Source organism: Oryctolagus cuniculus, chromosome 9 (genome assembly GCF_051225735.1).
Source record: "Oryctolagus cuniculus isolate XC-2025 breed Fujian yellow rabbit chromosome 9, ASM5122573v1, whole genome shotgun sequence".
Taxonomy (NCBI): Eukaryota; Metazoa; Chordata; class Mammalia; order Lagomorpha; family Leporidae; genus Oryctolagus; species Oryctolagus cuniculus.
In genome coordinates, this window is record NC_142875.1 from 103,017,973 (window position 1) to 103,030,293 (window position 12,321).

Consider the following 12,321-nt stretch of genomic DNA (forward strand, 5'->3'; position numbering starts at 1 on the left):
CTCCCGTTCAGTTGGAGTCTGGTCACCTCCCTGTGTCCCCCTCCTGTCTCCATGCGTGACCTCCTTGACTGAATTCAAGCCCAGGACCTCAAGGGTCAGAACAAGGGGGCCGTCAGAGCACTGGCAGGTGGGGCAGGCTGCGCTCAGGGTTAGGCAAGAATGTGGCCCTCTTAGGGGACAAGGGCCCATGTCACCGGTGTCTGAGAGATTGACTGCCCCTTGTCCTCAGCAGAGTCTCTCCCAAGGACTGTGGCAAGAACATTCCTCAGAGTGGGCAGGAGCCCAGATAACCCTACACAGGCCTTTGAGGGGGCTGGAGAGAATTCTGGGGTCAGGAGTGTTCTACAAACCCCACATCCCCACTTGTGGAGAATTTGAGCCCAGGGAAGGAGACGGAAAAGATCAGCAAGCTGGAACCTGAGCGGTCCTGGCAGAGCCAGAGGAGCTCGGGTTTCTGAAGGTGCTTGCTCCCGTGATGCCGGCCAAATGGGTCGCCCCGCTCCTCTCGGGTGGCTACTTAATCCCAGTGCCTGTGTACGAGAGTCCAGGGACTCCCTCTTGAAGGGAGTCCAGTTCTTTAGTTGATAAAGACAGAAGGATGCTTACAGCTTTGGGTCCTCAGGGCAGGGTGGGTTTTCCCATTCTGATGGCTGAGTAGATGGCCAGTCCTCAGCCAGCAGAGGCGAAACTGAGCCTGTCTAGCTCAGTGCAGTTCCTGAAGCTCTTTAGACAGTGCTGCTGACCATGCATGGACTGGGTCAGGGGAACCCAGTGGCGCAAAGGAATGAGGAGTCCCAGAAGTCAGACAGGTCGAGGTGCTCCCCCTGCGTTCTGAATTGTGGACGGCAGGGCTGAAGGCATCCACAGGCCTCTCTTGAAGTGGCAGCTGTGTGTTCTGTCTGGATAGGCAAGAACTACTTCCTCTGGGAGCTAGTAGCTGTCAGCAGTCCCCTGTGAGGAGGACGCGGTGGGAGACCAGGGGCCTGGGCCCCAGCCCTGCCACTAACCTGTTCCTTAGGATCCTTCTAGTACAACATTTTAGGCTATGGAGCTGGCTCTGTGGCACAATGGGTTAAACGGCCACTTGCAACACCAACTGCCCTTACTAGAGTGCCAATTTGAGCCTTGGCTCAGATCCAGCTTCCTGCTAATGTGCCTGGGAAGGCGGTGGAAGATGGGCTAGGTACTTGGAGAGACCAGGATAAAGTTCCTGGCTCCTGACCAACCTTCCTTCCTTCCTCCCCCGCCCCTTTTTTTTCTCCTCCCTTCCCCTCCCCTCCCCTCTGCTCCCCTCCGCTCCCCTCAGCTCCTCTCCTTTCTTTTTTTCTTTTTCTTTTTTGACAGAGTGGACAGTGAGAGAAAGAGACAGAGAGAAAGGTCTTCCTTTGCCGTTGGTTCACCCTCCAATGGCCGCCATGGCCAGCGCGCTGCGGCCGGCACACCGCACTGATCCGATGGCAGGAGCCAGGTGCTTCTCCTGGTCTCCCATGGGATGCAGGGCCCAAGCACTTGGACCATCCTCCACTGCACTCCCTGGCCACAGCAGAGAGCTGGCCTGGAAGAGGGGCAACCGGGACAGAATCCGGCGCCCCGACCGGGACTAGAACCTGGTATGCTGGTGCCGCAAGGCGGAGGATTAGCCTAGTGAGCCACGGCGCCGGCCTCCTCTCCTTTCTTGACTTAATTTATTTGAAAGAGTTACAGAGAGAGGTAGAGACAGAGAGGTCTTCCATCTGCTGGTTCACTCAGATGGCTGCAACAGCCGGAGCTGTGCCCATCCGAAGCCATGCCTGGCTCCTGATTTCAACCTGGCCCCAGCCCTAGCTGTTGCAGCCATATGGAAAGCAAACCATCAGCTAGAAGATTCTCCTAATACTCTAATTTTGTCAGTCTGCCTTTCAAATAAACAAGTCTTTATTAAAAAAAAAAAAAAAGAAGTGCCAGCACCGTGGCTCAATAGGCTAATCCTCCACCTTGCGGCGCCGGCACACCGGGTTCTAGTCCCGGTTGGGGCGCCGGATTCTGTCCCGGTTGCCCCTCTTCCAGGCCAGCTCTCTGCTATGGCCAGGGAGTGCAGTGGAGGATGGCCCAGGTGCTTGGGCCCTGCACCCCATGGGAGATCAGGAAAAGCACCTGGATCCTGGCTCCTGCCATCGGATCAGCGCGGTGCGCCGGCTGCAGCGGCGGCCATTGGAGAGTGAACCAACGGCAAAGGAAGACCTTTCTCTCTCTGTCTCTCTCTCTCACTGTCCACTCTGCCTGTCAAAAATAAAAAAAATAAAAAAATAAAAAAAATTAAAAAAAAAGTTCATGCCCAGCCTATCAGCTTGGTTTCTGTCCCAGGGCCCACACTGAGGCACAGTTCTGAGTGGGGGTTGGGGCAGGGTAGCAGCTCCCACCTCAGTCTCAGTGGGCGGGCCTGGGTGCTCTAAGTTTTCTTGTTAGTACACGTGGACTAATTTTCACCCCTGCCCCCCAACTCTGGTGAGGCCCACACTTCAGCCTGGGGCCTGTGACTGGTTCTCAGCATGGATACATGTGGGGGTCAGGTGCTGGCAGTGGTGGGGCAAGATGCCCAGGAACCAGCCCCTGGCATTTGCTCACCTGTCTGCCACTGCGGGGTGAGGATGAGGGAGCAGAGAGAGGGAAGGCAGGCTCCCAGCTCCGCCCCTCAGTCCTAGCCCAGCACGTGGGTGGAGGACGTGGGCAGGCTCACGTTATTTCCCCTGCCCCAGATAATTACTGGTGGGAAGAAGCTGGTATTTGGGCTGAGACAAAGCAGAGTGACAGCAGTGACTTCATGCATGCTCATTGGCAAGAGCAAGGCCCGACTCCCCCATGTAGTAGCAATGACAGTAGCAAAGCTTTTTCTTTCCCTTTAAAGTAATGCTTTTCATTTTATTCCCATTTTACTTAAAAGGCAGAGACAGGTCTTGCATCCTCTGGTTCACTCCCCAAATGCATACTAACAGCAAGAGCTGGGCCAAGCTGAAGCCAGGAGCATGGAACTCAATCTGGGTATCTCATGTGGATGGCAGGGAACCAAGTGCTTGAACCATCACCTGCCGCTCCCCAGGGTGCACATGATAGGAAGCTGGATCAGAAGTGGTGGAGCTGTGTCGTGTGGGCATCCCAAGGAGTTCTTAACCATTGCATGAAGCATTCACCCTGTCTAGGGAAGATTCTTAATCTCGCTCAACATCGGCTCCCTACTTTCTACGCTGGGCCCTTCTGGCATTGGCACCAGAATGTGAGCAGGGAGTGAGCGCACCCGAGAGCGCAGTGCATTGCTGGAATTCCTCCCCAGTTACTTTTTCCTTATTCTTTCCGTTCTCCTGGTGTTCGGGCCGCAGGACGTCTTTTGTCCTGTCACTGCTTCAGCCCCACACAGTTGTTCCCCAACTGTTTTAAGAGACCCAGGTCCTAGCCATTCCCCTTCTCCCTTTTTCCTACCCATAACCAGGCCAGATAGGGTAAAGCCACCCAGAACCCAGTGCTCTGGCTGCCTAACCCACACATAGTCCATGTCTAGCTCCTGTGGGCTCCCAGTCCGGGAAATGTCGTTCCAGGGGCTGAAGGGGCAGCACGGGTCAAGGGTTCCTTCTCAGGCCATCGCAGTTGGGCTGGGATAAGAAAGCAGCCTGTACTTCTCTTGCGCTTATGCGTGACAGGGTCTTTGGATTGAAGAGGTGGGAGCCAGGTGAGGCGGCCCTGGGAGAGGGCCGCGAAGAGGAGGTTGGTTAGACTGGGAGGAGCTGGTGTCGCTGGTTCTGCTAAGGAGCCTCCCAGCTGGTCTGGGTGAGCCTCAGCAGGTGGGAACCGTGGAGCCAGCACAGCTGACTGTAAGGGTGGCACAAGGGACCTGGGGATGCAGAGGGCTAGCAGGCAGGGGTGGGGTGGGGGTGCAGAATAGCCCTCTCCACCATGGAGGGCCGGCGATGGCTCTGAGCCTACCCAGCCCCAGGGTCTGCTCTTAAACCAGGTCTCTAGGCTCAAACTCCTTGGACTATTCCTGAGTTGAGGTGAGCTGGATCCACATTGAGGGTTCCTTCCCTTTGAGATTCCTCTGTCCTTTGAGATTCTAAGACTTATTTACTTCATGGCCAGCGTTGTGCACTGGGTTAAGCCACAGCCTATGACATTAGCGTCCTCTGGATGCCAGTTCGAGTCCTGGTTGCTCCACTTCTGATCCAGCTCCCTGCTAATGTGCCTAGGAAAGCAGCAGAAGGTGATCTAAGTACTTGGGCCATAATGGGCGCCAGTTCAAGTCCCGGCCACTCCACTTCCGATCTAGTTCTCTGCTATGGCCTGGGAAGCAGTAGAAGATGGCCCAAGTGCTTGGTTCCCTGCACTCATGTGGAGACCTGGATGAAGCTCCAGGCTCCTGGTTTGACCTGACCCAGCCCCAGTTGTTGTGGCCATTTGGAGAGTGAACCAGCAGATGGAAGATCTTTCTTCCTTTCTCACTCTGTAACTCTGCCTTTCAAAAAAGGAGATTTACTTAATTAAAAAGGAAGTGATAGAGGAGGAGACAAAACTTCCATCTGCTGGTTCATTCCCCCAAATGTCTGCAACAGCTTTGGGTAGGCCAGGCAGAAGCCAGGAGCTTGGAACTTCAACTGAGCCTCCATGTTGGTTGACAGGAACTCAAGTACTTGGGCCATCATCTGCTGCCTCCCAGGTATGTTAACAGGAAGATAGATGGGAAGTGGAGGCAGGATGTGATCCTAGGCACTCTGATGAGTGATGCAGGCATCCCAGGCAGCAGCGTAACTTGCTACACCACATCGCCTGCCCTGCTTTGGGATTCTTCTCTGCCCTGAGGTCCTTGCCTTTTGGATGGGAAGAGTGAGGGGCTCCTGGTTTCTCCCACATCCATCCCTTCCTCTCCCTCTGCCACCTGCAGAATTTGCAATTCCAGACCATCATCATCCTCAAGACATGGCCAACCCAGTCTCTGAGGGGCCTGGGGCAAGCACACTGGGCCACTTGAAGCTGGGGGGTTGGGGGAAGGGGCCTGGGAAATGACTGCAGGGGTGGGGTTGGGTCTCTGAAAAAGGGATGGCAGGGAAAGGTCAAGGTGATTTGGAGCAGGGAATGCTTTGGTGAAAGGAAACAAAGCTGTATTCTTAGAAGGCCACTGGTGGGGTGCCAGCAGCAGGTAAAGCCACTGCCTGCGATGCTGCCAGCATCTCAGGGATGCCGGTTCGAGTCCCTGCTGCTCCACTTCCAGTCCAGCTCCCTGCTAATGGCCTGAGAAAGCCGTGAAAAATAGCCCAAGTGCTTGGGCTGCTGCACGCATGTGGGAGACCCAGAGAAAGCTCCTGGCTCTTGGCTTCAGCCTGGCCCAGTCCTAGCTGTTGCGGCCATCTAGGGAGTGAACCAGTGGATGGATCTCTCTCTTCCTCTCTCTCTCTAACTCTGCCTTTCAAGTAAAATAAATAAATCTTAAAAAAAGAAAAGGCAGGGTGGGGATGTCGCTGGGCATAGCGGGTAAAGCAGCCACCTGCAGTGCTGGCATTCCATATGGGCTCTGATTCCAGTCCCAGCTGAAACACTTCCAATCCAGATCTCTATAATGTGCCTGGGAAAGCAGTGGAAGATGTCCAAGTCCTTGGGCCCCTGCACCCATGTGGGAGATCTAGAAGAAGCTCTTGGCTCCTGGCTTTGGATCGGCCCAGCTCCAGCCATTGTGGCCTTTTAGGGAGTGAACCAGCAGATGGGAAATTCTCTCTCTCTCTCTCTCTCTCTCTCTCTGTGCCTCTGCCTCTCTGTAACTCTGCCTTTTAAATAAATAAGTATTTTAAAAAAGAAAAAACAACCTTTTATCATTGTGTAATGTCCCTCTTTATCACTGATAATTTTCTTCGCTCTGGAACACGTATGGTGTTTTGGTGAGTTAAGCTGACACTTAGGATGCCAGCATCCCATGTCAGAGTGCCTAATTTGAGTCCTGGCTACTCCACATTTCACATTCGGGCCAAACCCAAGAACCAGGAACTCAGTGCAGGCCTACCACTTGAATGGCAGGGACCCAACTACTTGAGCCATTATCTGCTGCCTCCCAGGATGCATTGGCAGAAAGCTGGAATGGGAAGTAGACCTGGGACTTGGACCCAGGAACTCCAGTAAGGGATGCAGGCATTCCTAGTGTGTATTAACTGCTGCCCTGGTGTGCATCAAATTGCTTACCCCTTAAAGAGGGTTTTTTGAAGATAGCACATGTTGGATCTTTTTTAAAAAAAATATTTATTCAAAAGGCAGAGTTATAGAGAGGGAGAGGAGAGAGAAGGAGAGAGGAAAAGAGTCTTCTATCCACTGGTTCATGCCCCAGATGGCTGCAACAACTAGAGCTGTGCCAGGCCAAAGCCAGGAGCCAGGAGTTTCTTCCAGGTCTCCCACATAGGTGCAGGGACCCAAGGAGTTGGGTCATCTGCTGCTGCTTTCCCAGGTGCATTAGCAGGGAGCTGAATTGGAAGTGGAGCAGTTAAAACTCCAACTGGTGTCTTTATGGGATGCCTGTGTTGCAACTGGTAGTTTAACCCATTACACCACAACACAGGCCTCTTGGATTTTTTATTTATTTATATATTTATTTTTTTGACAGGCAGGGTGGATAGTGAGAGAGACAGAGAGAAAGGTCTTCCTTTTTGCCGTTGGTTCACCCTCCAATGGCTGCCACAGCTGGCGCGCTGCGACCAGCGCACCGCGCTGATCCGAAGGCAGGAGCCAGGTGCTTCTCCTGGTCTCCCATGGGGTGCAGGGCCCAAGCACCTAGGCCATCCTCCACTGCCTTCCCGGGCCACAGCAGAGAGCTGGCCAGGAAGAGGGGCAACCGGGAAAGAATCCGGCGCCCCAACCGGGACTAGAACCCAGTGTGCCGGTGCTGCTAGGTGGAGAATTAGCCTATTGAGCCGCGGCACTGGCCTTAATTTTTTTTTTAAATTACCTTAATAATTCCTGTATTTTAAATGTATATTTGGTCCATTTACATTTAAATGTTTATTTTTATCTACTTGAAAGGCAGAGAAAGGTGTTTTTTTTTTTTTTAAGACTCATTTATTTGAAAGGCAGAGTTAGAGAAGAGAGACAGAGAGATCTTCCATCTGCTGGTTCACTCCCCAAATGGCCACAACAGCCAGGGCTGGTCCAGGCCAAAGACAGGAGCCAAGAGCTTAATCCAGGTCTTCTCTGTGGGTGCAGCAACCCAAGTACTTGGGCCACTCCTTTCACTGTTTCCCAGGTGCATCCAGTAGGGAGCTGGATGGGAAGTGGAGAAGCCAGGAATTGAACCCACACCCATATGGAATGGTAGCATCGCAAGCAGTGGCTTAACCCAGTATGCCACAACACTGACCCAATAGATTCTCTCTCTGCTCATTCACCCCCAAATGCCTGCAACAGTCAAGGGTAGGACCGGGTGAAGCCATGAGCCGTCCAGGTCTCCCGTATAGGTGGATGATCCCAAGCACTTGACTCATCAGCTGCTAGCTGGATTGGAAGCAGAGTAGAAGGGACCCAAACCCAGATACCCCAATAGGGGATGCGGGTGTCCCAAGAAGGGGCTCAACCCACTGCACCACACTGCCTGCCTAAGTCTCTTTACATTTAACATTATTATTAATGTTTGGATTTGTCATTTTAAAATTATTTTCTCTCTGCTCCCTCTATAATTCCTCTGCACTTTCCAGCCTTGCTTTGGGTTAGTTGATGTTATTGAGTCCACTTTTGCTATGAATTGTTTTTCACTAAATCCCTGTGTCGTGTTCTTGACTGGCAAGTTTTCTCCATACAGGGCCAGATAATAACCATGCTGGGCTCTGCAGCAACACTCCTCATGAAAAGCAACCATGTATAATATGTAACTGAACAAGACCTACCTACCTTCCAGCAAGATTATATTTACATAAACAGACAGTGGGCTGGATTTGGCCCGAGGCGTATGGTTTCCTAAGCCCTATTCTAAAGATTACAAAATGTGTACTTGCCACAGTCGACTTAGAATTTGTTTTCCCTCTTCAAGTGAAACACGGATATTTTGTTGCCATGTTGGCCCCTTTACTTTTTCTCCTTATACATTATTGTCATACAAATAACAAATACTGAAACTTCGCTTACTGAAAGCTTAGAATTCTTAGTTGTAGACAAAGTTATAAGTACATTGAAACATTATAACGAGAATTTCCTCTTAAGGAAACAAACATCAAATTTATAATTTTTATTTTCAACTGTAAGAAACATTTTTTTAAAGATTTATTTTATTTATTTGGAAGACAGTTACTGAGAGAGGTAGAGACAGAAAGGGGGTCTTCCATCCACTAGTTCACTCCCCAACCCCAAATGGCTGCAACTGCTGGAGCTGAGCCAATCCAGAGCCAGGAGCCAGGAGCTTCTTCTGGGTCTCCCATACAGGTACAGGGGCCCCAGGACTTGGGCCATCCTCTGCTGCTTTCCCAGGCCACGTCAGAGCTGGATCAGAAGTGGAGTAACTGGAACTAGAACTGGTGCCCATATGTGATGCCAGCACTGCAGGCTGGGATTTTAACCCACTGCGCCACAGCGTCAGCCAACCCCCCCCCCCCCCGCCTTTTTTTAAATGTTTAATTTCATCTACTTGAAAGACTGAGACAGACATATACGGACATGGAGAGGGGAAGAGAGAGAGAGAATCTTCCATCAGCTGGTTCACTGCCCAAATGCTTACAACAACCAGGGCTGGACCAGGCCAAAGTCAGGAGCCCAGAACTCCATTCAGGTCTCCCACGTGGATGTCAGGGGCTCAGGCACTTGAGCCATCACCTGCTGCCTCCCCAGATGCGTTAGCAGGAAGCTGTACTGGAAGCAGAGTAGCTGAGATTCAAACCAGCCCTCCAATATAGGATGCGGGTGTCCTAAGTGGTGGCTTATCCCACTGCGCCACAATGCCTATCCCTGTTCCTTCATTGGTGACGTCTGAAATTTCCTCTGGTGTCATTTCCCTTAGGTCTGTAGGAATTCTTTAGTATTAATTATATTTTAAATTTGAGTTGACTATACCTTTTTAAAATTTTTCAGTTTATTAGAGAGAGCATGCACTCGAGGGAGCAATCTTCCATCTGCTGGCTTACTCCTCAAATGCCCTAACAGTGTAGCCTGGACCAGACTAAAGCCATGAGCCTTAAAATCAATCCAGGTCGGTGGCGAGGACCCGAGTACTTGAGTCATCACCACTGCCTCCCAGGGTGTGCCTGAGCAGGAAGCTGGAATCAGAAGTAGATCCGGGACTCCAGTGAGGCACTCTGAGATGATGCCTAGGTATCCGAATGGTGCCCTAACCCTGTGACAAAGACTATTCCAGCATTAAAAATTGTGATTTATTCATTTTGAAAGAGAGACAGGCAAACAGATCTCTCCCAGTCACTGGTTCACTCCCTAAATGTCTGCAGTGATGGGCTGAGCCAGCCTGATGCCAGACACTGGAGACTCAGTCCAGGTCTCTGACATGCGGAGGAAATACACAGCTGCTTGCCAGGATTTGCTGCCTCCCAGGGTGTACATCGGCAGAAGCTGTATTTGAACCTGGGCACTCTGATGGGGATACAGGCGTCCCATTGGCGTCTTAACTGCTATGTCAAAAAACTGCCCCTCCTTTAGCGTTTTACAGCAGGTTTGCTGGTGACAATTTCTTTTACTTTTCCCCCACCTGAGAATATTTCTATTTCACATTGATTCCTTATTGCTATTTTCACTGGGTTCAGAATTTTATGTACTCCAGCATAGAATGTAGGGATCTTTTTTTTGGGTGGGGGTAATTTTAACAGCTTTAATCTGTGGTAGCTAACTTCAGCTGAGACCACACTGACCCTTGCTCTCTGCTTCCAGGCAAGAAGAGTCATTATTTCTTTTTTTTTTTTTTTTTTTTTTTTTTGACAGTCAGAGTGAACAGAGAGAGAGAGAGAGAGAGAGAGAAAGGTCTTCCTTTGCCGTTGGTTCACCCTCCAATGGCCGCCGCGGCCAGCGCGCTGCGGCCGGCGCACCGCGCTGATCTGATGGCAGGAGCCAGGTGCTTCTCCTGGTCTCCCATGGGGTGCAGGGCCCAAGCACTTGGGCCATCCTCCACTGCACTCCCTGGCCACAGCAGAGAGCTGGCCTGGAAGAGGGGCAACCGGGACAGAATCCGGTGCCCCGACCGGGACTAGAACCTAGTGTGCCGGCGCCACAAGGCAGAGGATTAGCTTAGTGAGCCGCGGTGCCAGCTTTTTTTTTTTTTTTTTTTTTAAGACAGAGTTACAGAGAGAGGTAGAGACAGAGAGAGAGGTCTTTCTTCCGTTGGTTCACTCCCCGGATGGCTTCAATGGCCAGAGCTGCACCAATCCAAAGCCAGGAGCCAGGAGCTTCTTCTAGGTCTCCCACGTGGGAATTGGGCTTGGGCCATCTTCTACTGCTATCCCAGGCCATAGCAGAGAACTGGATCAGAAAAGGAGCAGCCGGGACTTGAACCAGTGCCCATATGGGATGCCGGCGTTTCAGGCTGCTTTAAACTGCTGTGCCACAGTGCCGCCCCCCCCCCCCAACCTTTTTTAAAGATTGATTATATTTATTTTAAAGGCAGAGCTACAGAGAGAGGGAGAGGGAAGTCCTCCATCAGCTGGTTCACTCCCCGAATGGCAGCAATGGTCAGAACTAGGCCAGGCCAAAGCCAGGAGTTTTTTCTGTGTCTCCCATGTGGGTGCAAGGGCCCAAATACTTGGGCCATGCTCTGCTGCTTTCCCAGGTGCACTAGCAGGGAGCCGAATTGAAAGTGGAGCAGCTGAGATTCGGACTGGTCCCCATATGGGATGCCAGTGCTGTAGGCTGGTGCTTTAACTTACTACACCATAGCGCCTGCCCCTACCTTGTCATTTTTAGAAGAGGATAATAGTGGTACCAATCTCAGAAGCATTAAATAAATTTATACATCTAAAGCACTTAGAATATGGCCTGACCACAGTTAACCACCCAATAAATATTAGCTTTTATTAACAATTGCAGAAACAACAGACAAATGTCACTCAAAACTGAATACCTAGGCTGGTACCGCGGCTCAATAGGCTAATCCTCTGCCTGCAGCGCCGGCACCCCAAGTTCTAGTCCCAGCTGGGGCACCAGGTTCTGTCCCAGTCACTCCTCTTCCAGGCCAGCTCTCTGCTATGGCCTGGGAGTGCAGTAGAGGATGGCCCAAGTCCTTGGGAGACCAGGAGAGGCACCTGGCTCCTGGCTTCAGATCAGCGTGGTGCGCTGGCCGCAGCGCGCCAGCCGCAGCGGCTGTTTGGGGGTGAACCAATGGAAAAGGAAGACCTTTCTCTCTGTCTCTCTCTCTCTCACTATCCACTCTGCCTGTCAAAAAAATAAAAATAAAAATGAATGCCTAAATAGTGTAACGCAATCATTATGGTTTACATTTCAGACTTTCAGTCAAGATACATATACCATTTGGTTGGATGACAAGTGACCCATATGTACAGGACTTGACAGCTGGTCCCATCCCCCAAATTATGCCCGTCCTGTTAGGGGAGAGGCAGGCAGACGCGGGGTGCAGTCTGCTCCTCCAGGCCTTCAGCTCACCCTTATCCCCAAGCAAACTCCTACTTGGGCTTCTAGGCTGTTTCAAGATCATGTCTTCAGAGGTTTTTCCAACCTCAAGCAAGACGTAGACACCCCCAACGGAATGCTTTCGTGTCCCCCAGTACTTCCGAGCACTCAGCACGCAGGACCTCAGAGGACAGGACAAGTCCTTTCTTGCCCTGTACCATTTTGCCTTTGCTCACTCTCCTCTTCCATATGGTGACCGGGGCCCCTTCCCCAGCCTCCAGGCCCTGCAGAAGCCTTGTCAGCTGACCCAAGTAGGCACCAATCCGGGCCAGGGTGCTTACGTACAAGGGGTGTCACAGCTCAGAGCTAAGTGACTGAGATCCATGACAGTGCATTTCCAGTTCACATCCTGGACAATCTAATCTGCTGGGAACTAGGGTGCGGGCAGGGTCAAATGACAAAATTGACACATTTTCCAAAACTCTAATAATTTTGAATTTTTATTTCTATATGAAAGACAGAGATGAGATCTTCTTTGTGTTGGTTCACTCCCCAAATGCCTGCAACAATCAAGGGCTGGGCCAGGCAAAGCCAGGAGCCCAGAAGTCAATCCAGGTCTCCCGTGAGGGTGGTGGGGACTTGAGCACTTGGGCCATCACTTGCTGCTTCCCAAGGTGCCCATCAGCAGTGGAAGTGGAGCCAGGACTTGAACCCAGGCACTCTGACAGGACATGTGGGGGTCCCGACCACTGCACCAGACAACTAACCCCA